At 33.2% G+C, this 27,279-nt stretch overlaps 2 long non-coding RNA genes across 13 annotated transcripts in view; both read right to left on the bottom strand.

Moving 5' to 3' along the window:
* Positions 1-16,202: 16,202 nt before the first annotated feature.
* On the bottom strand, positions 16,203-18,781 carry LOC109613116 (uncharacterized). The gene is made up of 3 exons (XR_009343450.1): positions 18,611-18,781; positions 16,473-16,823; positions 16,203-16,420 (listed from the first exon to the last, which is right to left on the bottom strand). It is a non-coding gene; the product is annotated as an uncharacterized LOC109613116 (long non-coding RNA).
* A 5,996-nt stretch (positions 18,782-24,777) lies between these two features.
* LOC105262337 (uncharacterized) overlaps positions 24,778-27,279 on the bottom strand; it is a 29,971-nt gene continuing 27,469 nt past the window's right edge. For 4 of the 12 annotated variants that reach the window (XR_009343309.1, XR_009343312.1, XR_009343314.1 and 1 more), the window contains 2 exons: positions 24,956-25,306; positions 24,781-24,903 (listed from right to left, as the gene is read on the bottom strand). This is a non-coding gene — a long non-coding RNA (uncharacterized LOC105262337). Of the gene's footprint in view, positions 24,904-24,955; positions 25,307-27,279 lie in introns of all 12 variants that reach the window. The other 8 variants (XR_009343302.1, XR_009343307.1, XR_009343304.1 and 5 more) reach the window with 4 other exon arrangements.

The raw sequence follows: 27,279 nt of genomic DNA, 5'->3' as shown, positions 1-27,279 counted from the left end.
TTCCCAAGTTATGCAAAAAATAAAAATCTAAAATGTTGAAGTGCTTCATTATTTCTTTAAAAGAATTGTTAAAAAGTTATAAATTCTTAGAACAACTAACATATTTTTATAGCGATGAACGTGGTCATTTTCAAAATATAATTGACAAAGTAAATGAAGTTACTAATGTTGCAAAATACCGGCGACTTAAAAATAACAAAAGAAATCGCCAAAGAATCGCATACTATGCGAATCAATTAATTGAAAAAGGCAAACAAAAAGATTCATTGGGTGAAAAAAAATGTCGCTCAACATATTACCAGTGGTAGATGATGCAGATACCAGAGAAGCCCTAGAGACATCAGTTGATTCTCTGAAAGATTGTTCTCCTATGGAAGGCATTGCTTTAGAGCGCCAATCATCCTGGTGATGAAATGTGCCGTGAAAAAATTGTGTCGCCAAACGTATTACCAATGGCAGAAAGTACGGCTATTGAAAAATGCCTCAGTTCAGAATGTACAGATACCAGAGAAGTCCTAGAGACATCAGTCGATTCTGTGGAAGAATGGCCTCTTATAGAAGATAATGCCTTGGATCTTAAATCTGACGTCCATCCTAATAATAAATGTGCCACATTATGGAGGAGCACAATTATTTTTCAAAAAATGGAAAAAAAGGAATATACACCTTTTTGAAGATAACTCTTTCAGTGACAACCAAAACATATTTGAAAATCCCACTAAATCGATTGAAGTCATTGAGGTGTCGGAAGTTCCATTAGAAACAATGTTGATAGTGGAAGACAGCCACAATGCGATTGATAAAGAAAATGAATCGGAATTTCTAGAACGCAAAAATGATTTTACTATTAACATAGTATGTATCCATTGTATTAAAACAGGAATACAATTTAGTATTTACTATTTCTAAATGTGTTTCAGATCTAAAAGAAAAAAATTATATTCTGATCACATCACAATTTCAAACACTTACTTTTCTAGAAATATCCAAAATATTTATAACGATGCATTCGTTTTTCAGAGTTCTATTCTTAGCTGTGACGAGCTAAACGGTACACCCGAGGAAGATTTCCATGTGGATTTGTTAAAGAAGTACCGAAAGTCCGCAAGTCCTAATGAAAAATCCAACAGGAGTGTACGTTTGGTAAAACGTTTATCTGCGGATAAACAGAGAAGAAAAATTACATTCAAAGATTGTAAGTTTTTTGATTGCGAATTTTCGTGCAAAGGTGTTCAAAACATAGCCAACCAAAATGATACTTTTAGTCAAAAGAAACTTTTGCAAGAGCCATACGAGGCATCCAATAACGTGTGTGACATTAATATACGATCCAGTAGGTTTAACAGTGATGGCAACATATTCGTAGCATATGCTTATTGTAACGATCAAGCTTGTTGTACGTTCGTACTGAAATTATTCCTGGAAAATGAGACTTGCAAAGTGTTTCGGTCCAAAAAGAACTTCAACACCAATTTGGCCTGCACAAATATTGTCAAGTTAGGGGTCCGAAACGACAACTGATTAAAGCAGAACTATTTAATAAAAAGGCAATATTGTATAAGAAAAAGGTAATCAATCAGCAGTCAAAATTTTTACGTTTCGTTGGAAAACAACAAAATTTAAGGTCTCTATCTACATTTCGGAAAATTCGATCTGAAGCCAAGGCCCACTTTGATTATGATGTGCATCCATTTATAAGCACATTCATTATGAGTGAAACAAATTATATACATTTTATACAGTATTTAGCTACTCCACTAAAAGTTTTTTTATTTAATTTAGAGAGAATAGAAATGTTATTCAAATTTGAGGCCTTGTTACTAGAAAAAGCAAATTATACTCTTCGGATTGACGCCACAGGCAGCGTTGTGGAACCCTTAAAATGCTCAAATAAACGAATCTTTCTATATTCAATTATTGCACATATACCAGAATGTAAAAAGATACTGCCAATTGCTGATGCTATTTTGTGCAATCACACAAGTTTTGAAATTGCCTCTTTTTTACATTTTTTAAAAGATAAATGCCAAGCCCATAAATTGAGATGGCCATTATGCAAAAGAGTAGTAACGGATTGCAGCTATGCAATTATTAATGCTATTCTAGCCGAATTTAATGGAATGGCAAACATTTATCAATACTTGGTAAAATGTAAACAAGTTTTGAATGGTAATGCTGCGCAGCAGATAGATTTCGTGACAATACAATTTTGCACTAGCCACTACACTAAAATTATATGTAAAGACATTGATGAACAAGTTTCTCTAAATAATGTAAAATTAGGAGAATTTCTGCGAGAAGCAATGGGGTTAGCATTTAACTTTACTTCGTTGAATGAATGCAAACAATATTAAGTGGTAGATTTTTAAATGAGAATGTTGGAAAAGCTTTGTAAAGACGCCTATTGAAGAATATATTTTTGATGAAAATATTGGAAAGAAATATTTAGAAGAAATTGTAGAGAATACGCTAGAAGAAATTTCAAGTGCAAGTCCTTTCACAAAAGAGTTTCAGGATATATTAACAAGGGTACAATCCTTGGAAATATATGATGAAGATGGACAACCAAATCCATATTACCATCCCAAAATTCTCATTTTCATACTAAAAAAGTATATCGCATTCCTACCATGTTGGACAAATATTATTGGATGTTTTATATCTAAAAAACCCAATCGTGTTAGTAATGGGCCAATAGAAGCTCATTACAAAAATTTGAAAAATTTGGTTTTGGAGGATCAAAAGAACAAACTCGGGCGCTTCGTGAGGCAAGTCGATAAATATTATCGTTCACTAGCCACTGACATTGATATAACATTCCTATACGATAAGTTGTATGAATCCGTAGCAGTTGGAACAAAGGTCAATGCTTCTAAAAAGAATAAAAAACCCAGCAAGTCAAAAGTTTTTGGAAAAGAATCTAATAAAGACCTGAAAATGGTTGCAGAAAGCTGGAATAAAAAAAAAAAAAAAAAAAAACACAAATCCCGCCTAACACAGTCTATGTTTTCGCAGGAATTTTCAGGATTGCAGAAACTTGCTACGACAGTTGAAACCTTAAAGTGTAGCCGTGAATTTATTGACCACAATCATGGAGTCTATACCCAAAAAAATACATACAATCCCTACAAATTGTATTCAGAAAATACACTAAAACAATTTGATTTGGACAAAATATTTGTATGTAATTTGAAAACACTATATGATAAATATTTCGTAGGTAGACCTTTTGGCGACAATATCATTTCTATTTTTTTTTGATTTGGAAACACTTAGACCAAAACAGTGGCTACGCAATAATATTGTAAATGCCAGAATTGTCATTCTTTTAGATGAAAACAAATGTACCTACAAAGCACTCCCCGTACAAATTGATTTTTATGCTTTCCAAAACCACCAAAAATTAGTCGAAGCTTCTTCAACTTCCATACTCATTCCACACATTATAGATAATCACTATTATCTTATAATATTGAATATTAAATCCAGGGAACTATCATGTTTGGATCCTAGACAAGCTAAACACGGCAAGTCACCAACCTGATTGAATACTATTTGCAAGAGATTTTCTTAATCAAGCAGGAAACATGGTCTATTAAAAATTTTTCGTGCGACAAACAATATGATTCTTATGAATGTGGTATATTTGTACTGCAATATGCCGAAAAATACATAAAAAATCAGCCCATGAAGAATTTAGAAGAAAAAAACTTATATAGAAAAGAACTTCAAATCAAAATCTTGAGATACGCAACGACAGATATATGCTTTCATTGTTCTTCAACAAGAAATTTAGACGAGCAATGTCTTCAATGTTTAAAAAAAAAATTTGCGGAAATTGTATGAAGAGTATTTATTCGAATAAAATATATATTAGTTTTCTTTGCAAGTTATGTACCGCTGAAAAAAGGCTAAAAAAGGAATAACGTTCTCAGGCATCTTCGGATTTAATATTCTACTTAACTACCAAATTTTTATGCGGAAATTGATAATTTTTGATATTTGTAAGGATTACATTTTTGAGATGCCGGAGTATTTTACAACATGCCCTTTGTATAATTTAATTGCAATTAAGTTAAACTTTTTTGAAAAAGTACCTAACAGACATAAAGTCATTATATACAAATTTAAGCTATTTATATTTAAGAATCAAGTACAACTTGTTAAGAAAAAAATGCCAAAAAGCCATGTCCATCTGTCTGTTGTAATCACGATTTCTTTCGAACGAATTGAGATAGAAGGCTAAAATTTTGCACACATGTATATTTTGTAGGTCCACTTCTTCATATAGCCCCCATATAACGGTAGCCCCTATATTCGATATTTTGATGATTTTAGCTACTTAATAAACAGATTTTTCTTCAAGTTTCGCATTTAAATATTGTAATAACTTATGAGAAAAGTTGGCTATGCAGGCCTACGTCGTCGCATAGGCATTCGGTATTTTTAAGATTTTAACAGATTTTACTTTTTTTTTTTGAAAATTGTCAAATTTGTACCAAATGGTGGAGAGTATTAAAAGTTTGGCCCGGACGAAGTTACAGATTTTTTACCTGTTTTTTTTTTTAATGAATCATAATTGAAATACTGGTGCAAATTTAGCTCTGAATTGTCTGATAAAAATATTAATTTTTACCAACGAAATTGTATTGAAAACAGAAAATTGAAAAATTAAAGCTAACAATTTATTTCTCTCCTTTTATAGAGACAAAAACACTTTTTATACCCTACAACACTATGTGTTGGGGGTATTATAAGTTTGATTGGACCAAAAATTTTGTAACACCTCGAAATATAGATTTCCCACATCGGAAAGTATATATGGATCTTCCTATCTCGCCGAGCTGAGTCGATCTAGCTACGATGTCCGTCGTCCGTCTGTCCATGTTAATTTGTAATCACTCTACAGGTCGCAATTATGGCCCGATCCTCACGAAATTTAGTTGGGCTTAATGTTAGAATAGAACCCTATTTTTTTTTTGAAGATGATCGCATAATATTTAGGGTTTGAAATGGACCAAAAACTGAAAAATTTCCTGATTTTGTAGTTGCTCTACAGGTCACAATTATAGACCAATCGAAGCGAAAGTTAGCATGGGGCTAGAGCTTCGGGCTGGGCAGAAGCCTTCCAATTTTGATGGTCATCGGGTAACATTTAGTTGTTGAAATAGACCAAAGCATTTGTGATAAATAAAAGTCAAATTTTCCATTAAACCGCGAATATTTTTAATGCCGGCGAAATCACAAATAGACGAACAGGTCAATTCTGACCGTTACGTAGATGCCGATAGTAAAAATATCGGAAATATATAGCAAAATATATACAATGTATATATACAAAGGAAGGGGATGTTAGCTAGAACGCTTATATCTCCAGAATGGCTGGAGCGATTTTGACAAATTTTGTCAATTCAGAATGCCCTCTTGGCATAAAAGTATAAAATCTAAAAAAATCGCATAAAAAGATACCAATAATGACGTTAATATAGATTTTGTAGTATTCTGTGACATTTTTTCATATTTTTCATCGCATGCGATTTTTTTAATTTGTCTTATAATAATCAAGTGTACATTTTGTAATATTTTTTCACCTTACAACACAGGTTGGGGTTATTATATACAGATTGCAATTATCGTCCGATCCCCACGAAAATTGTCATAAGGGTAGTTTTAGGCTCAGAATGGCTAGGCCTATTGTTTTCCCAGATGCCCGCAATATATTTAGGGCTTAAATGGACCAACAACTAAAATTTTTCCTGATTTTGCAGCCGTTATAAAGGTCACAAATAGAAACGAAAAGTCACGAAATCTCGCATGAAGTTAGAGTTTAGGACAGCGGACAGAATGGACCACTACTTTTATGAAAAAAAAAAAAAACAAAAATTTACATTTTACAGTTGAAAATAACATACAGACGATATTCAAAATACACAAAAAGGCGAACTTTTGGCTTTTTGTGCTGATTTCGTTGTCGAATATATCCAAATATCATAGACAAGCAAATCATATAGATGGGACTAAATTCAGAGATACAGAGGGGCCTCTTGCTTTTGGAGATGATCGAAAAATATTTAGGGGTTCAAATGTACCAAAAACAGAAAAATTTTCCTTATCACACAATTGAAACCAATCGACACGAAATTTAGCATGAGAAGAGAGTAAAGGACAGGGAAGAAGTGTATCATTTTGGATGACCATCGGATTATATTTGACTGTAACTAACAGGACGACGGTTTGCGTAAGTATTGGACATATGTCCCTAGTCAAAAAGGTCTATAACACAATTTCAAAAGCGAAATCTTCCAAAATGGATTTGGACATAAGGGGACTTCTACCATTATGTAATGTTGTAGGGTATTACATGATCGGCCCCGCACGACTATAGCCTTTGCTTACTTGTTATATTTGTACCCTCAGCCATATGGCTAGAGGGAGTATATATCATTTGATATGGTCAAAACGTGCCTAGTCGAAATAACGGTTTCGATCTAGCGATGTCCGTCTGTCTGTCTGGCTGGCTGGTACGCACGATAAATCTCGAAGGGAGTATCCGATTTGGTCCAAACTTGGTACATCGTAATATTTTGTCAAATATATATCGGGTTGTGAGATGGGCAATATCAGTCCGCTTCTTCTGGTACCTCCCCCACAAAGGTTCAACATTTTGAATATCCATGCGAAATTAACATCCGATTCCATTCAGACTTGGCACATCTCAATATTTCCACCAACACAAGATCCCTTATAAAAATATACCATTTTTTCTGGTACCTCCCCCCACAGGGTTCAAGATTTTGAGAAAACAAACGCTCAAAATAAGCCAGATAAGCATTCAACTCTCTTTAAATTTCACATATACGAATTTTTGCTAACACAAGATCTGTTGTGAAGAACCCCCTCTGGTACCTCACCCAAAAAGGGTCACAATTTTCAATACTTTTTCTGTCATAACTTAAGAAACAAGTCAGCGATTCTTTACAATTGGCTATGTCCGAATATTTCTCTCAACCAGAAACTTGCGTTGAATATGGATTTTATGATGAAGTTACCAATATAGACAGAACCCGTCACGTCGCAACATTTATACCGTATTTATTTAGGTCTGGTATGAAATGGACAACCCACTCCATAGAGGGGTAGGAGTTTCCATAATCATAACAGATGTCAAAATACGACTGATACTTTTTAACTTGTTATATTTGATTTATACATTTCTATATTTGAAAATTTTTGCAGAAATTATATATAACAATTGTGTATGGCTTTGGCCGCTAATCGATAACATTAGATGTGATTAAAGCTATTGGTATGGTTATTGCTACGGCACACCTAATTGAACCTTTAGAGGTTTCATCGACATTCTTGCTTAGAACATGACACCGGTTAATGAGTTTGCTCTCAAAACAACGGATAATTGGCCAGGGAATTTAAATCGGGCATTAATCGGGCTTTAGGTAACAACTGATAGGCATTTAAATAACAATCTTCTGAAAATTGCAAGGTATATTCTACGAGGTATGTGAGTATGACCTGAAAAATATATTTATTAAAAAATGTATTAAAAATTATCAAATAATCTTACATTTAGTTTCAATCATAATAGTTCCTTTAAACTAGCAAGATTGAGAGTAACTTCTCTTTTGGTGCAGTTTGGAAGGACTTTAATGAATATCCTCATCGGTAACTACCATTTACCATAGGTTTACGCAGTTCTCATGGATAACTATTGCATCATATTCTAGAGAACTGCCAGTTATTTAGGCACAGTTTTAAAACCCAAATTGATTGCCATGCTCATCCAGATTACTGGTCATCATGTCAGCCTGTTGTAACTATAGTGGACTCTCCTCGAAGGCATTATTTTGACATAGTTGTAAACGTTTGTCATTTTGGGGCCGCTAATCAGATTCCTTTGAGTCCATCCAGTTGAGTCCTTAACAAAATAATTAAAAAAATCTTTAGAGGAAAATAGAACATGTTTTGTTTTTTATTTGATAATAAACAACTTGTTACATTTGTTTTGACAGAAACTACGACATTACAATCCATACAGGTAGGCATCTTTAATTGCAACATTTTTCAACGCAGTCCATCTTTTCTTCATTGTAGCATGCTACAATCCAATCATCATAAAATGATACAGGTAGCCGCATCGACACATGGCAATTAACTTTCAATGTTTTTTGAAATTAAAAATATTGAATGAAAAATTACTCAAGGAACCTCTGAAATATTTAAATATTTTGGACATATCAATGTTCACAAATGTTGATGCATCGACCTGTATTCTTCTACCATGAAAACAATATTGGAAACATGAAACGATGCGGAAAAATGAAACGAAAAAATTTCTGAAACATAGTAGTGCGTCTTTTTTCAATAAGAAAAGTGATGCCAAATTTAATAAATGGCATTGCATAGATATTCCAATATGATTTCAAATACAAATGTTATACATTTTAATATCGTTAAATACACGCTATAAAATTAACTATTCTTAAACTTGATATTCGTTTGTAATACGAATTACCTTAAAATTATTATCTGTATATAATTTAACAAACTTCAATGCAATACTGTGCAAAACGTTGCAAACTGTACTGGAAAAGGAAAACGGGATGGAACGGAATGGACCACCTGATCTACGACGATTTCGTTTGGTAAATATGAAACGAAGCGAATTTTTGAATATGAAAAAATTCCACTTGTATTTGAGTTTTGATAAACAACGCATGTTTTTCCCAAGTTATGCAAAAAATAAAAATCTAAAATGTTGAAGTGCTTCATTATTTCTTTAAAAGAATTGTTAAAAAGTTATAAATTCTTAGAACAACTAACATATTTTTATAGCGATGAACGTGGTCATTTTCAAAATATAATTGACAAAGTAAATGAAGTTACTAATGTTGCAAAATACCGGCGACTTAAAAATAACAAAAGAAATCGCCAAAGAATCGCATACTATGCGAATCAATTACTTGAAAAAGGCAAACAAAAAGATTCATTGGGTGAAAAAAAAATGTCGCTCAACATATTACCAGTGGTAGATGATGCAGATACCAGAGAAGCCCTAGAGACATCAGTTGATTCTCTGAAAGAATGTTCTCCTATGGAAGGCATTGCTTTAGAGCGCCAATCTGAAATTCATCCTGGTGATGAAATGTGCCGTGAAAAAATTGTGTCGCCAAACGTATTACCAATGGCAGAAAGTACGGCTATTGAAAAATGCCTCAGTTCAGATGGTACAGATACCAGAGAAGCCCTAGAGACATCAGTTGATTCTCTGAAAGAATGGTCTCCTATGGAAGGCATTGCTTTAGAGCGCCAATCTGAAATTCATCCTGGTGATGAAATGTGCCGTGAAAAAATTGTGTCGCCAAACGTATTACTAATGGCAGAAAGTACGGCTATTGAAAAACGCCTCAGTTCAGATGGTACAGATACCAGAGAAGTCCTAGAGACATCAGTCGATTCTGTGGAAGAATGGCCTCTTATGGAAGATAATGTCTTGGAGCTGAAATCTGACGTTCATCCTGGTAATAAAATGTGCCACATTATGGAGGAGCACAATTATTTTTCAAAAATGGAAAAAAAAGGAATATACACCTTTTTGAGATAACTCTTTCAGTGACAACCAAAACATATTTGAAAATCCCATTAAATCGATTGAAGTCATTGAGGTGTCGGAAGTTCCATTAGAAACAATGTTGATAGTGGAAGACAGCCAAAATGCGATTGATAAAGAAAATGAATCGGAATTTCCAGAACCCAAAAATGATTTTACTATTAACATAGTAAGTATCCATTGTATTAAAACAGGAATACAATTTAGTAATTACTGTTTCTAAATGTGTTTCAGATCTAAAAGAAAAAAAATATATTCTGATCACATCACAATTTCAAACACTTACTTTTCTAGAAATATCCAAAATATTTATAACGATGCATTCGTTTTTCAGAGTTCTATTCTTAGCTGTGACGAGCTAAACGGTACACCCGAGGAAGATTTCCATGTGGATTTGTTAAAGAAGTACCGAAAGTCCGCAAGTCCTAATGAAAAACAGGAGTGTACGTTTGGTAAAACGTTTATCTGCGGATAAACAGAGAAGCAAAATTACATTCAAAGATTGTAAGTTTTTCGATTGCGAATTTTCGTGCAAAGGTGTTCAAAACATAGCCAACCAAAATGATACTTTTAGTCAAAAGAAACTTTTGCAAGATTTCCTTCGAGTAACATACGAGGCATCCAATAACGTGTGTGACATTAATATACGATCCAGTAGGTTTAACAGTGATGGCAACATATTCGTAGCATATGCTTATTGTAACGATCAAGCTTGTTGTACGTTCGTACTGAAATTATTCCTGGAAAATGAGACTTGCAAAGTGTTTCGGTCCAAAAAGAACTTCAACACCAAATTGGCTTGCACAAATATTGTCAAGTTAGGGGTCCGAAACGACAACTCATTAAAGCAGAACTATTTAATAAAAAGGCAATATTGTATAAGAAAAAGGTAATCAATCAGCAGTCAAAATTTTTACGTTTCGTTGGAAAACAGCAAAATTTAAGGTCTCTATCTACATTTCGGAAAATTCGATCTGAAGCCAAGGCCCACTTTGATTATGATGTGTATCCATTTATAAGCACATTCATTATGAGTGAAACAAATTATATACATTTTATACAGTATTTAGCTACTCCACTAAAAGTTTTTTTATTTAATTTAGAGAGAATAGACATGTTATTCAAATTCTAGGCCTTGTTACTAGAAAAAGCAAATTATACTCTTCGGATTGACGCCACAGGCAGCGTTGTGGAACCCTTAAAATGCTCAAATAAACGAATCTTTCTATATTCAATTATTGCACATATACCAGAATGTAAAAAGATACTCCCAATTGCTGATGCTATTTTGTGCAATCACACAAGTTTTGAAATTGCCTCTTTTTTACATTTTTTAAAAGCCAAGCCCATAAATTGAGATGGCCATTATGCAAAAGAGTAGTAACGGATTGCAGCTATGCAATTATTAATGCTATTCTAGCCGAATTTAATGGAATGGCAAACATTCATCAATACTTGGTAAAATGTAAACAAGTTTTGAATGGTAATGCTGCGCAGCAGATAGATTTCGTGACAATACAATTTTGCACTAGCCACTACACTAAAATTATATGTAAAGACATTGATGAACAAGTTTCTCTAAATAATGTAAAATTAAGAGAATTTCTGTGAGAAGCAATGGGGTTAGCATTTAACTTTACTTCGTTGAATGAATGCAAACAATGGTTCGAAATGTTGTCCACAATATTAAGTGGTAGATTCTTAAATGAGAATGTTGGAAAAGCTGAAGGGGAATTTATACGCTTTGTAAAGACGCCTATTGAAGAATATATTTTTGATGAAAATATTGGAAAGAAATATTTAGAAGAAATTGTAGAGAATACACTAGAAGAAATTTCAAGTGCAAGTCCTTTCACAAAAGAGTTTCAGGATATATTAACAAGGGTACAATCCTTGAAAATATATGATGAAGATGGACAACCAAATCCATATTACCATCCCAAAATTCTCAATTTCATACTAAAAAAGTATATCGCATTCCTACCATGTTGGACAAATATTATTGGATGTTTTATCTAAAAAACCCAATCGTGTTAGTAATGGGCCAATAGAAGCTCATTACAAAAATTTGAAAAATTTGGTTTTGGAGGATCAAAAGAACAAACTCGGGCGCTTCGTGAGGCAAGTCGATAAATATTATCGTTCACTAGCCACTGACATTGATATAACATTCCTATACGATAAGTTGTATGAATCCGTAGCAGTTGGAACAAAGGTCAATGCTTCTAAAAAGAATAAAAAACCCAGCAAGTCAAAAGTTTTTGGAAAAGAATCTAATAAAGACCTGAAAATGGTTACAGAAAGCTGGAATAAAAAAAAAACACAAATCCCGCCTAACACAGCCTATGTTTTCGCAGGAATTTTCAGGATTGCAGAAACTTGCTACGACAGTTGAAACTTTAAAGTGTAGTCGTGAATTTATTGACCACAATCATGGAGTCTATACCCAAAAAAATACATACAATCCCTACAAATTGTATTCAGAAAATACACTAAACAATTTGATTTGGACAAAATATTTGTATGTAATTTGAAAACACTATATGATAAATATTTCGTAGGTAGACCTTTTGGCGACAATATTATTTCTATTTTTGATTTGGAAACACTTAGACCAAAACAGTGGCTACGCAATAATATTGTAAATGCCGGAATTGTCATTCTTTTAGATGAAAACAAATGTACCTACAAAGCACTCCCCGTACAAATTGATTCTTATGCTTTCCAAAACCACCAAAAATTAGTCGAAGCTTTCTCCCATTCTTCAACTTCCATACTCATTCCACACATTATAGATAATCACTATTATCTTATAATATTGAATATTAAATCCAGGTAACTATCATGTTTGGATCCTAGACAAGCTTAACACGGCAAGTCACCAACCTGATTGAATACTATTTGCAAGAGATTTTCTTAATCAAGCAGGAAACATGGTCTATTAAAAATTTTTCGTGCGACAAACAATATGATTCTTATGAATGTGGTATATTTGTACTGCAATATGCCGAAAAATACATAAAAAATCAGCCCATGAAGAATTTAGAAGAAAAAAACTTATATGGAAAAGAACTTCAAATCAAAATCTTGAGATACGCAACGACAGATATATGCTTTAAAAAAAAATTTGCGTAAATTGTATGAAGAGTATTTATTCGAATAAAATATATATTAGTTTTCTTTGCAAGTTATGTACCGCTGAAAAAAGGCTAAAAAAGGAATAACGTTCTCAGGCATCTTCGGATTTAATATTCTACTTAACTACCAAATTTTTATGCGGAAATTGATAATTTTTGATATTTGTAAGGATTACATTTTTGAGATGCCGGAGTATTTTACAACATGCCCTTTGTATAATTTAATTGCAATTAAGTTAAACTTTTTTGAAAAAGTACCTAACAGACATAAAGTCATTATATACAAATTTAAGCTATTTATATTTAAGAATCAAGTACAACTTGTTAAGAAAAAAATGCCAAAAAGCCATGTCCATCTGTCTGTTGTAATCACGATTTCTTTCGAACGAATTGAGATAGAAGGCTAAAATTTTGCACACATGTATATTTTGTAGGTCCACTTCTTCATATAGCCCCCATATAACGGTAGCCCCTATATTCGATATTTTGATGATTTTAGCTACTTAATAAACAGATTTTTCTTCAAGTTTCGCATTTAAATATTGTAATAACTTATGAGAAAAGTTGGCTATGCGGTATTTTTAAGATTTTAACAGATTTTACTTTTTTTTTGAAAATTGTCAAATTTGTACCAAATGGTCGAGAGTATTAAAAGTTTGTCCCGGACGAAGTTACAGATTTTTTACCTGTTTTTTTTTTAATGAATCATAATTGAAATACTGGTGCAAATTTAGCTCTGAATTGTCTGATAAAAATATTAATTTTTACCAACGAAATTGTATTGAAAACAGAAAATTGAAAAATTAAAGCTAACAAATTATTTCTCTCCTTTTATAGAGACAAAAACACTTTTTATACCCTACAACACTATGTGTTGGGGGTATTATAAGTTTGATTGGACCAAAAATTTTGTAACACCTCGAAATATAGATTTCCCACATCGGAAAGTATATATGGATCTTCCTATCTCGCCGAGCTGAGTCGATCTAGCTACGATATCCGTCGTCCGTCTGTCCATGTTAATTTGTAATCACTCTACAGGTCGCAATTATGGCCCGATCCTCACGAAATTTAGTTGGGCTTAATGTTAGAATAGAACCCTATTTTTTTTTTGAAGATGATCGCATAATATTTAGGGTTTGAAATGGACCAAAAACTGAAAAATTTCCTGATTTTGTAGTTGCTCTACAGGTCACAATTATAGACCAATCGAAGCGAAAGTTAGCATGGGGCTAGAGCTTCGGGCTGGGCAGAAGCCTTCCAATTTTGATGGTCATCGGGTAACATTTAGTTGTTGAAATAGACCAAAGCATTTGTGATAAATAAAAGTCAAATTTTCCATTAAACCGCGAATATTTTTAATGCCGGCGAAATCACAAATAGACGAACAGGTCAATTCTGACCGTTACGTAGATGCCGATAGTAAAAATATCGGAAATATATAGCAAAATATATACAATGTATATATACAAAGGAAGGGGATGTTAGCTAGAACGCTTATATCTCCAGAATGGCTGGAGCGATTTTGACAAATTTTGTCAATTCAGAATGCCCTCTTGACATAAAAGTATAAAATCTAAAAAAATCGCATAAAAAGATACCAATAATGACGTTAATATAGATTTTGTAGTATTCTGTGACATTTTTTCATATTTTTCATCGCATGCGATTTTTTTAATTTGTCTTATAATATTCAAGTGTACATTTTGTAATATTTTTTCACCTTACAACACAGGTTGGGGTTATTATATACAGATTGCAATTATCGTCCGATCCCCACGAAAATTGTCATAAGGGTAGTTTTAGGCTCAGAATGGCTAGGCCTATTGTTTTCAAAGATGCCCGCAATATATTTAGGGTTTAAATGGACCAACAACTAAAAATTTTCCTGATTTTGCAGCCGTTATAAAGGTCACAAATAGAAACGAAAAGTCACGAAATCTCGCATGAAGTTAGAGTTTAGGACAGCGGACAGAATGGACCACTACTTTTATGAAAAAAAAAACAAAAATTTACATTTTACAGTTGAAAATAACATACAGACGATATTCAAAATACACAAAAAGGCGAACTTTTGGCTTTTTGTGCTGATTTCGTTGTCGAATATATCCAAATATCATAGACAAGCAAATCATATAGATGGGACTAAATTCAGAGATACAGAGGGGCCTCTTGCTTTTGGAGATGATCGAAAAATATTTAGGGGTTCAAATGTACCAAAAACAGAAAAATTTTCCTTATCACACAATTGAAACCAATCGACACGAAATTTAGCATGAGAAGAGAGTAAAGGACAGGGAAGAAGTGTATCATTTTGGATGACCATCGGATTATATTTGACTGTAACTAACAGGACGACGGTTTGCGTAAGTATTGGACATATGTCCCTAGTCAAAAAGGTCTATAACACAATTTCAAAAGCGAAATCTTCCAAAATGGATTTGGACATAAGGGGACTTCTACCATTATGTAATGTTGTAGGGTATTACATGATCGGCCCCGCACGACTATAGCCTTTGCTTACTTGTTATATTTGTACCCTCAGCCATATGGCTAGAGGGAGTATATATCATTTGATATGGTCAAAACGTGCCTAGTCGAAATAACGGTTTCGATCTAGCGATGTCCGTCTGTCTGTCTGGCTGGCTGGTACGCACGATAAATCTCGAAGGGAGTATCCGATTTGGTCCAAACTTGGTACATCGTAATATTTTTGTCAAATATATATCGAGTTGTGAGATGGGCAATATCAGTCCACTTCTTCTGGTACCTCCCCCACAAAGGTTCAACATTTTGAATATCCATGCGAAATTAACATCCGATTCCATTCAGACTTGGCACATCTCAATATTTCCACCAACACAAGATCCCTTATAAAAATATACCATTTTTTCTGGTACCTCCCCCCACAGGGTTCAAGATTTTGAGAAAACAAACGCTCCAAATAAGCCAGATAAGCATTCAACTCTCTTTAAATTTCACATATACGAATTTTTGCTAACACAAGATCTGTTGTGAAGAACCCCCTCTGGTACCTCACCCAAAAAGGGTACAATTTTCAATACTTTTTCTGTCATAACTTAAGAAACAAGTCAGCGATTCTTTACAATTGGCTATGTCCGAATATTTCTCTCAACCAGAAACTTGCGTTGAATATGGATTTTATGATGAAGTTACCAATATAGACAGAACCCGTCACGTCGCAACATTTATACCGTATTTATTTAGGTCTGGTATGAAATGGACAACCCACTCCATAGAGGGGTAGGAGTTTCCATAATCATAACAGATGTCAAAATACGACTGATACTTTTTAACTTGTTATATTTGATTTATACATTTCTATATTTGAAAATTTTTGCAGAAATTATATATAACAATTGTGTATGGCTTTGGCCGCTAATCGATAACATTAGATGTGATTAAAGCTATTGGTATGGTTATTGCTACGGCACACCTAATTGAACCTTTAGAGGTTTCATCGACATTCTTGCTTAGAACATGACACCGGTTAATGAGTTTGCTCTCAAAACAACGGATAATTGGCCAGGGAATTTAAATCGGTCATTAATCGGGCTTTACGTAACAACTGATAGGCATTTAAATAACAATCTTCTGAAAATTGCAAGGTATATTCTACGAGGTATGTGAGTATGACCTGAAAAATATATTTATTAAAAAATGTATTAAAAATTATCAAATAATCTTACATTTAGTTTCAATCATAATAGTTCCTTTAAACTAGCAAGATTGAGAGTAACTTCTCTTTTGGTGCAGTTTGGAAGGACTTTAATGAATATCCTCATCGGTAACTACCATTTACCATAGGTTTACGCAGTTCTCATGGATAACTATTGCATCATATTCTAGAGAACTGCCAGTTATTTAGGCACAGTTTTAAAACCCAAATTGATTGCCATGCTCATCCAGATTACTGGTCATCATGTCAGCCTGTTGTAACTATAGTGGACTCTCCTCGAAGGCATCATTTTGACATAGTTGTAAACGTTTGTCATTTTGGGGCCGCTAATCAGATTCCTTTGAGTCCATCCAGTTGAGTCCTTAACAAAATAATTAAAAAAATCTTTAGAGGAAAATAGAACATGTTTTGTTTTTTATTTGATAATAAACAACTTGTTACATTTGTTTTGACAGAAATTACGACATTACAATCCATACAGGTAGGCATCTTTAATTGCAACATTTTTCAACGCAGTCCACCTTTTCTTCATTGTAGCATGCTACAATCCAATCATCATAAAATGATACAGGTAGCCGCATCGACACATGGCAATTAACTTTCAATGTTTTTTGAAATTAAAAATATTGAATGAAAAATTGCTCAAGGAACCTCTGAAATATTTAAATATTTTGGACATATCAATGTTCACAAATGTTGATGCATCGACCTGTATTCTTCTACCATGAAAACGATATTGGAAACATGAAACGATGCGGAAAAATGAAACGAAAAAATTTCTGAAACATAGTAGTGCGTCTTTTTTCAATAAGAAAAGTGATGCCAAATTTAATAAATGGCATTGCATAGATATTCCAATATGATTTCAAATACAAATGTTATACATTTTAATATCGTTAAATACACGCTATAAAATTAACTATTCTTAAACTTGATATTCGTTTGTAATACGAATTACCTTAAAATTATTATTTGTATATAATTTAACAAACTTCAATGCAATACTGTGCAAAACGTTGCAAACTGTACTGGAAAAGGAAAACGGGATGGAACGGAATGGACCACCTGATCTACGACGATTTCGTTTGGTAAATATGAAACGAAGCGAATTTTTGAATATGAAAAAATTCCACTTGTATTTGAGTTTTGATAAACAACGCATGTTTTTCCCAAGTTATGCAAAAAATAAAAATCTAAAATGTTGAAGTGCTTCATTATTTCTTTAAAAGAATTGTTAAAAAGTTATAAATTCTTAGAACAACTAACATATTTTTATAGCGATGAACGTGGTCATTTTCAAAATATAATTGACAAAGTAAATGAAGTTACTAATGTTGCAAAATACCGGCGACTTAAAAATAACAAAAGAAATCGCCAAAGAATCGCATACTATGCGAATCAATTACTTGAAAAAGGCAAACAAAAAGATTCATTGGGTGAAAAAAAAATGTCGCTCAACATATTACCAGTGGTAGATGATGCAGATACCAGAGAAGCCCTAGAGACATCAGTTGATTCTCTGAAAGATTGTTCTCCTATGGAAGGCATTGCTTTAGAGCGCCAATCTGAAATTCATCCTGGTGATGAAAAGTGCCGTGAAAAAATTGTGTCGCCAAACGTATTACCAATGGCAGAAAGTACGGCTATTGAAAAATGCCTCAGTTCAGAATGTACAGATACCAGAGAAGTCCTAGAGACATCAGTCGATTCTGTGGAAGAATGGCCTCTTATAGAAGATAATGCCTTGGATCTTAAATCTGACGTCCATCCTAATAATAAATGTGCCACATTATGGAGGAGCACAATTATTTTTCAAAAAATGGAAAAAAAAGGAATATACACCTTTTTGAAGATAACTCTTTCAGTGACAACCAAAACATATTTGAAAATCCCACTAAATCGATTGAAGTCATTGAGGTGTCGGAAGTTCCATTAGAAACAATGTTGATAGTGGAAGACAGCCACAATGCGATTGATAAAGAAAATGAATCGGAATTTCTAGAACGCAAAAATGATTTTACTATTAACATAGTATGTATCCATTGTATTAAAACAGGAATACAATTTAGTATTTACTATTTCTAAATGTGTTTCAGATCTAAAAGAAAAAAATTATATTCTGATCACATCACAATTTCAAACACTTACTTTTCTAGAAATATCCAAAATATTTATAACGATGCATTCGTTTTTCAGAGTTCTATTCTTAGCTGTGACGAGCTAAACGGTACACCCGAGGAAGATTTCCATGTGGATTTGTTAAAGAAGTACCGAAAGTCCGCAAGTCCTAATGAAAAACAGGAGTGTACGTTTGGTAAAACGTTTATCTGCGGATAAACAGAGAAGAAAAATTACATTCAAAGATTGTAAGTTTTTCGATTGCGAATTTTCGTGCAAAGGTGTTCAAAACATAGCCAACCAAAATGATACTTTAGTCAAAAGAAACTTTTGCAAGAGCCATACGAGGCATCCAATAACGTGTGTGACATTAATATACGATCCAGTAGGTTTAACAGTGATGGCAACATATTCGTAGCATATGCTTATTGTAACGATCAAGCTTGTTGTACGTTCGTACTGAAATTATTCCTGGAAAATGAGACTTGCAAAGTGTTTCGGTCCAAAAAGAACTTCAACACCAAATTGGCCTGCACAAATATTGTCAAGTTAGGGGTCCGAAACGACAACTGATTAAAGCAGAACTATTTATTAAAAAGGCAATATTGTATAAGAAAAAGGTAATCAATCAGCAGTCAAAATTTTTACGTTTCGTTGGAAAACAACAAAATTTAAGGTCTCTATCTACATTTCGGAAAATTCGATCTGAAGCCAAGGCCCACTTTGATTATGATGTGCATCCATTTATAAGCACATTCATTATGAGTGAAACAAATTATATACATTTTATACAGTATTTAGCTACTCCACTAAAAGATAAATGCCAAGCCCATAAATTGAGATGGCCATTATGCAAAAGAGTAGTAACGGATTGCAGCTATGCAATTATTAATGCTATTCTAGCCGAATTTAATGGAATGGCAAACATTTATCAATACTTGGTAAAATGTAAACAAGTTTTGAATGGTAATGCTGCGCAGCAGATAGATTTCGTGACAATACAATTTTGCACTAGCCACTACACTAAAATTATATGTAAAGACATTGATGAACAAGTTTCTTTAAATAATGTAAAATTAGGGGAATTTCTGCGAGAAGCAATGGGGTTAGCATTTAACTTTACTTCGTTGAATGAATGCAAACAATATTAAGTGGTAGATTTTTAAATGAGAATGTTGGAAAAGCTTTGTAAAGACGCCTATTGAAGAATATATTTTTGATGAAAATATTGGAAAGAAATATTTAGAAGAAATTGTAGAGAATACGCTAGAAGAAATTTCAAGTGCAAGTCCTTTCACAAAAGAGTTTCAGGATATATTAACAAGGGTACAATCCTTGGAAATATATGATGAAGATGGACAACCAAATCCATATTACCATCCCAAAATTCTCATTTTCATACTAAAAAAGTATATCGCATTCCTACCATGTTGGACAAATATTATTGGATGTTTTATATCTAAAAAACCCAATCGTGTTAGTAATGGGCCAATAGAAGCTCATTACAAAAATTTGAAAAATTTGGTTTTGGAGGATCAAAAGAACAAACTCGGGCGCTTCGTGAGGCAAGTCGATAAATATTATCGTTCACTAGCCACTGACATTGATATAACATTCCTATACGATAAGTTGTATGAATCCGTAGCAGTTGGAACAAAGGTCAATGCTTCTAAAAAGAATAAAAAACCCAGCAAGTCAAAAGTTTTTGGAAAAGAATCTAATAAAGACCTGAAAATGGTTGCAGAAAGCTGGAATAAAAAAAAAAAAAAACACAAATCCCGCCTAACACAGTCTATGTTTTCGCAGGAATTTTCAGGATTGCAGAAACTTGCTACGACAGTTGAAACCTTAAAGTGTAGCCGTGAATTTATTGACCACAATCATGGAGTCTATACCCAAAAAAATACATACAATCCCTACAAATTGTATTCAGAAAATACACTAAAACAATTTGATTTGGACAAAATATTTGTATGTAATTTGAAAACACTATATGATAAATATTTCGTAGGTAGACCTTTTGGCGACAATATTATTTCTATTTTTTTTGATTTGGAAACACTTAGACCAAAACAGTGGCTACGCAATAATATTGTAAATGCCGGAATTGTCATTCTTTTAGATGAAAACAAATGTACCTACAAAGCACTCCCCGTACAAATTGATTTTTATGCTTTCCAAAACCACCAAAAATTAGTCGAAGCTTCTTCAACTTCCATACTCATTCCACACATTATAGATAATCACTATTATCTTATAATATTGAATATTAAATCCAGGGAACTATCATGTTTGGATCCTAGACAAGCTAAACACGGCAAGTCACCAACCTGATTGAATACTATTTGCAAGAGATTTTCTTAATCAAGCAGGAAACATGGTCTATTAAAAATTTTTCGTGCGACAAACAATATGATTCTTATGAATGTGGTATATTTGTACTGCAATATGCCGAAAAATACATAAAAAATCAGCCCATGAAGAATTTAGAAGAAAAAAACTTATATAGAAAAGAACTTCAAATCAAAATCTTGAGATACGCAACGACAGATATATGCTTTCATTGTTCTTCAACAAGAAATTTAGACGAGCAATGTCTTCAATGTTTAAAAAAAAAATTTGCGGAAATTGTATGAAGAGTATTTATTCGAATAAAATATATATTAGTTTTCTTTGCAAGTTATGTACCACTGAAAAAAGGCTAAAAAAGGAATAACGTTCTCAGGCATCTTCGGATTTAATATTCTACTTAACTACCAAATTTTTATGCGGAAATTGATAATTTTTGATATTTGTAAGGATTACATTTTTGAGATGCCGGAGTATTTTACAACATGCCCTTTGTATAATTTAATTGCAATTAAGTTAAACTTTTTTGAAAAAGTACCTAACAGACATAAAGTCATTATATACAAATTTAAGCTATTTATATTTAAGAATCAAGTACAACTTGTTAAGAAAAAAATGCCAAAAAGCCATGTCCATCTGTCTGTTGTAATCACGATTTCTTTCGAACGAATTGAGATAGAAGGCTAAAATTTTGCACACATGTATATTTTGTAGGTCCACTTCTTCATATAGCCCCCATATAACGGTAGCCCCTATATTCGATATTTTGATGATTTTAGCTACTTAATAAACAGATTTTTCTTCAAGTTTCGCATTTAAATATTGTAATAACTTATGAGAAAAGTTGGCTATGCAGGCCTACGTCGTCGCATAGGCATTCGGTATTTTTAAGATTTTAACAGATTTTACTTTTTTTTTTGAAAATTGTCAAATTTGTACCAAATGGTGGAGAGTATTAAAAGTTTGGCCCGGACGAAGTTACAGATTTTTTACCTGTTTTTTTTTTTAATGAATCATAATTGAAATACTGGTGCAAATTTAGCTCTGAATTGTCTGATAAAAATATTAATTTTTACCAACGAAATTGTATTGAAAACAGAAAATTGAAAAATTAAAGCTAACAATTTATTTCTCTCCTTTTATAGAGACAAAAACACTTTTTATACCCTACAACACTATGTGTTGGGGGTATTATAAGTTTGATTGGACCAAAAATTTTGTAACACCTCGAAATATAGATTTCCCACATCGGAAAGTATATATGGATCTTCCTATCTCGCCGAGCTGAGTCGATCTAGCTACGATATCCGTCGTCCGTCTGTCCATGTTAATTTGTAATCACTCTACAGGTCGCAATTATGGCCCGATCCTCACGAAATTTAGTTGGGCTTAATGTTAGAATAGAACCCTATTTTTTTTTTTTTTTTTGAAGATGATCGCATAATATTTAGGGTTTGAAATGGACCAAAAACTGAAAAATTTCCTGATTTTGTAGTTGCTCTACAGGTCACAATTATAGACCAATCGAAGCGAAAGTTAGCATGGGGCTAGAGCTTCGGGCTGGGCAGAAGCCTTCCAATTTTGATGGTCATCGGGTAACATTTAGTTGTTGAAATAGACCAAAGCATTTGTGATAAATAAAAGTCAAATTTTCCATTAAACCGCGAATATTTTTAATGCCGGCGAAATCACAAATAGACGAACAGGTCAATTCTGACCGTTACGTAGATGCCGATAGTAAAAATATCGGAAATATATAGCAAAATATATACAATGTATATATACAAAGGAAGGGGATGTTAGCTAGAACGCTTATATCTCCAGAATGGCTGGAGCGATTTTGACAAATTTTGTCAATTCAGAATGCCCTCTTGGCATAAAAGTATAAAATCTAAAAAAATCGCATAAAAAGATACCAATAATGACGTTAATATAGATTTTGTAGTATTCTGTGACATTTTTTCATATTTTTCATCACATGCGATTTTTTTAATTTGTCTTATAATATTCAAGTGTACATTTTGTAATATTTTTTCACCTTACAACACAGGTTGGGGTTATTATATACAGATTGCAATTATCGTCCGATCCCCACGAAAATTGTCATAAGGGTAGTTTTAGGCTCAGAATGGCTAGGCCTATTGTTTTCAAAGATGCCCGCAATATATTTAGGGTTTAAATGGACCAACAACTAAAAATTTTCCTGATTTTGCAGCCGTTATAAAGGTCACAAATAGAAACGAAAAGTCACGAAATCTCGCATGAAGTTAGAGTTTAGGACAGCGGACAGAATGGACCACTACTTTTATGAAAAAAAAAAACAAAAATTTACATTTTACAGTTGAAAATAACATACAGACGATATTCAAAATACACAAAAAGGCGAACTTTTGGCTTTTTGTGCTGATTTCGTTGTCGAATATATCCAAATATCATAGACAAGCAAATCATATAGATGGGACTAAATTCAGAGATACTGAGGGGCCTCTTGCTTTTGGAGATGATCGAAAAATATTTAGGGGTTCAAATGTACCAAAAACAGAAAAATTTTCCTTATCACACAATTGAAACCAATCGACACGAAATTTAGCATGAGAAGAGAGTAAAGGACAGGGAAGAAGTGTATCATTTTGGATGACCATCGGATTATATTTGACTGTAACTAACAGGACGACGGTTTGCGTAAGTATTGGACATATGTCCCTAGTCAAAAAGGTCTATAACACAATTTCAAAAGCGAAATCTTCCAAAATGGATTTGGACATAAGGGGACTTCTACCATTATGTAATGTTGTAGGGTATTACATGATCGGCCCCGCACGACTATAGCCTTTGCTTACTTGTTATATTTGTACCCTCAGCCATATGGCTAGAGGGAGTATATATCATTTGATATGGTCAAAACGTGCCTAGTCGAAATAACGGTTTCGATCTAGCGATGTCCGTCTGTCTGTCTGGCTGGCTGGTACGCACGATAAATCTCGAAGGGAGTATCCGATTTGGTCCAAACTTGGTACATCGTAATATTTTGTCAAATATATATCGGGTTGTGAGATGGGCAATATCAGTCCGCTTCTTCTGGTACCTCCCCCACAAAGGTTCAACATTTTGAATATCCATGCGAAATTAACATCCGATTCCATTCAGACTTGGCACATCTCAATATTTCCACCAACACAAGATCCCTTATAAAAATATACCATTTTTTCTGGTACCTCCCCCCACAGGGTTCAAGATTTTGAGAAAACAAACGCTCAAAATAAGCCAGATAAGCATTCAACTCTCTTTAAATTTCACATATACGAATTTTTGCTAACACAAGATCTGTTGTGAAGAACCCCCTCTGGTACCTCACCCAAAAAGGGTCACAATTTTCAATACTTTTTCTGTCATAACTTAAGAAACAAGTCAGCGATTCTTTACAATTGGCTATGTCCGAATATTTCTCTCAACCAGAAACTTGCGTTGAATATGGATTTTATGATGAAGTTACCAATATAGACAGAACCCGTCACGTCGCAACATTTATACCGTATTTTTTTAGGTCTGGTATGAAATGGACAATCCACTCCATAGAGGGGTAGGAGTTTCCATAATCATAACAGATGTCAAAATACGACTGATACTTTTTAACTTGTTATATTTGATTTATACATTTCTATATTTGAAAATTTTTGCAGAAATTATATATAACAATTGTGTATGGCTTTGGCCGCTAATCGATAACATTAGATGTGATTAAAGCTATTGGTATGGTTATTGTTACGGCACACCTAATTGAACCTTTAGAGGTTTCATCGACATTCTTGCTTAGAACATGACACCGGTTAATGAGTTTGCTCTCAAAACAACGGATAATTGGCCAGGGAATTTAAATCGGTCATTAATCGGGCTTTACGTAACAACTGATAGGCATTTAAATAACAATCTTCTGAAAATTGCAAGGTATATTCTACGAGGTATGTGAGTATGACCTGAAAAATATATTTATTAAAAAATGTATTAAAAATTATCAAATAATCTTACATTTAGTTTCAATCATAATAGTTCCTTTAAACTAGCAAGATTGAGAGTAACTTCTCTTTTGGTGCAGTTTGGAAGGACTTTAATGAATATCCTCATCGGTAACTACCATTTACCATAGGTTTACGCAGTTCTCATGGATAACTATTGCATCATATTCTAGAGAACTGCCAGTTATTTAGGCACAGTTTTAAAACCCAAATTGATTGCCATGCTCATCCAGATTACTGGTCATCATGTCAGCCTGTTGTAACTATAGTGGACTCTCCTCGAAGGCATCATTTTGACATAGTTGTAAACGTTTGTCATTTTGGGGCCGCTAATCAGATTCCTTTGAGTCCATCCAGTTGAGTCCTTAACAAAATAATTAAAAAAATCTTTAGAGGAAAATAGAACATGTTTTGTTTTTTATTTGATAATAAACAACTTGTTACATTTGTTTTGACAGAAATTACGACATTACAATCCATACAGGTAGGCATCTTTAATTGCAACATTTTTCAACGCAGTCCACCTTTTCTTCATTGTAGCATGCTACAATCCAATCATCATAAAATGATACAGGTAGCCGCATCGACACATGGCAATTAACTTTCAATGTTTTTTGAAATTAAAAATATTGAATGAAAAATTACTCAAGGAACCTCTGAAATATTTAAATATTTTGGACATATCAATGTTCACAAATGTTGATGCATCGACCTGTATTCTTCTACCATGAAAACGATATTGGAAACATGAAACGATGCGGAAAAATGAAAAGAAAAAATTTCTGAAACATAGTAGTGCGTCTTTTTTCAATAAGAAAAGTGATGCCAAATTTAATAAATGGCATTGCATAGATATTCCAATATGATTTCAAATACAAATGTTATACATTTTAATATCGTTAAATACACGCTATAAAATTAACTATTCTTAAACTTGATATTCGTTTGTAATACGAATTACCTTAAAATTATTATCTGTATATAATTTAACAAACTTCAATGCAATACTGTGCAAAACGTTGCAAACTGTACTGGAAAAGGAAAACGGGATGGAACGGAATGGACCACCTGATCTACGACGATTTCGTTTGGTAAATATGAAACGAAGCGAATTTTTGAATATGAAAAAATTCCACTTGTATTTGAGTTTTGATAAACAACGCATGTTTTTCCCAAGTTATGCAAAAAATAAAAATCTAAAATGTTGAAGTGCTTCATTATTTCTTTAAAAGAATTGTTAAAAAGTTATAAATTCTTAGAACAACTAACATATTTTTATAGCGATGAACGTGGTCATTTTCAAAATATAATTGACAAAGTAAATGAAGTTACTAATGTTGCAAAATACCGGCGACTTAAAAATAACAAAAGAAATCGCCAAAGAATCGCATACTATGCGAATCAATTACTTGAAAAAGGCAAACAAAAAGATTCATTGGGTGAAAAAAAAATGTCGCTCAACATATTACCAGTGGTAGATGATGCAGATACCAGAGAAGCCCTAGAGACATCAGTTGATTCTCTGAAAGAATGTTCTCCTATGGAAGGCATTGCTTTAGAGCGCCAATCTGAAATTCATCCTGGTGATGAAATGTGCCGTGAAAAAATTGTGTCGCCAAACGTATTACCAATGGCAGAAAGTACGGCTATTGAAAAATGCCTCAGTTCAGATGGTACAGATACCAGAGAAGCCCTAGAGACATCAGTTGATTCTCTGAAAGAATGTTCTCCTATGGAAGGCATTGCTTTAGAGCGCCAATCTGAAATTCATCCTGGTGATGAAATGTGCCGTGAAAAAATTGTGTCGCCAAACGTATTACTAATGGCAGAAAGTACGGCTATTGAAAAATGCCTCAGTTCAGATGGTACAGATACCAGAGAAGTCCTAGAGACATCAGTCGATTCTGTGGAAGAATGGCCTCTTATGGAAGATAATGTCTTGGAGCTGAAATCTGACGTTCATCCTGGTAATAAAATGTGCCACATTATGGAGGAGCACAATTATTTTTCAAAAATGGAAAAAAAAGGAATATACACCTTTTTGAAGATAACTCTTTCAGTGACAACCAAAACATATTTGAAAATCCCATTAAATCGATTGAAGTCATTGAGGTGTCGGAAGTTCCATTAGAAACAATGTTGATAGTGGAAGACAGCCAAAATGCGATTGATAAAGAAAATGAATCGGAATTTCCAGAACGCAAAAATGATTTTACTATTAACATAGTAAGTATCCATTGTATTAAAACAGGAATACAATTTAGTAATTACTGTTTCTAAATGTGTTTCAGATCTAAAAGAAAAAAAATATATTCTGATCACATCACAATTTCAAAC

Source organism: Musca domestica, unplaced genomic scaffold, assembly GCF_030504385.1.
Source record: "Musca domestica strain aabys unplaced genomic scaffold, Musca_domestica.polishedcontigs.V.1.1 5, whole genome shotgun sequence".
Taxonomy (NCBI): Eukaryota; Metazoa; Arthropoda; class Insecta; order Diptera; family Muscidae; genus Musca; species Musca domestica.
Note: the sequence above shows the minus strand (reverse complement) of the source record. Positions and strands in the feature narration are given on the sequence as shown.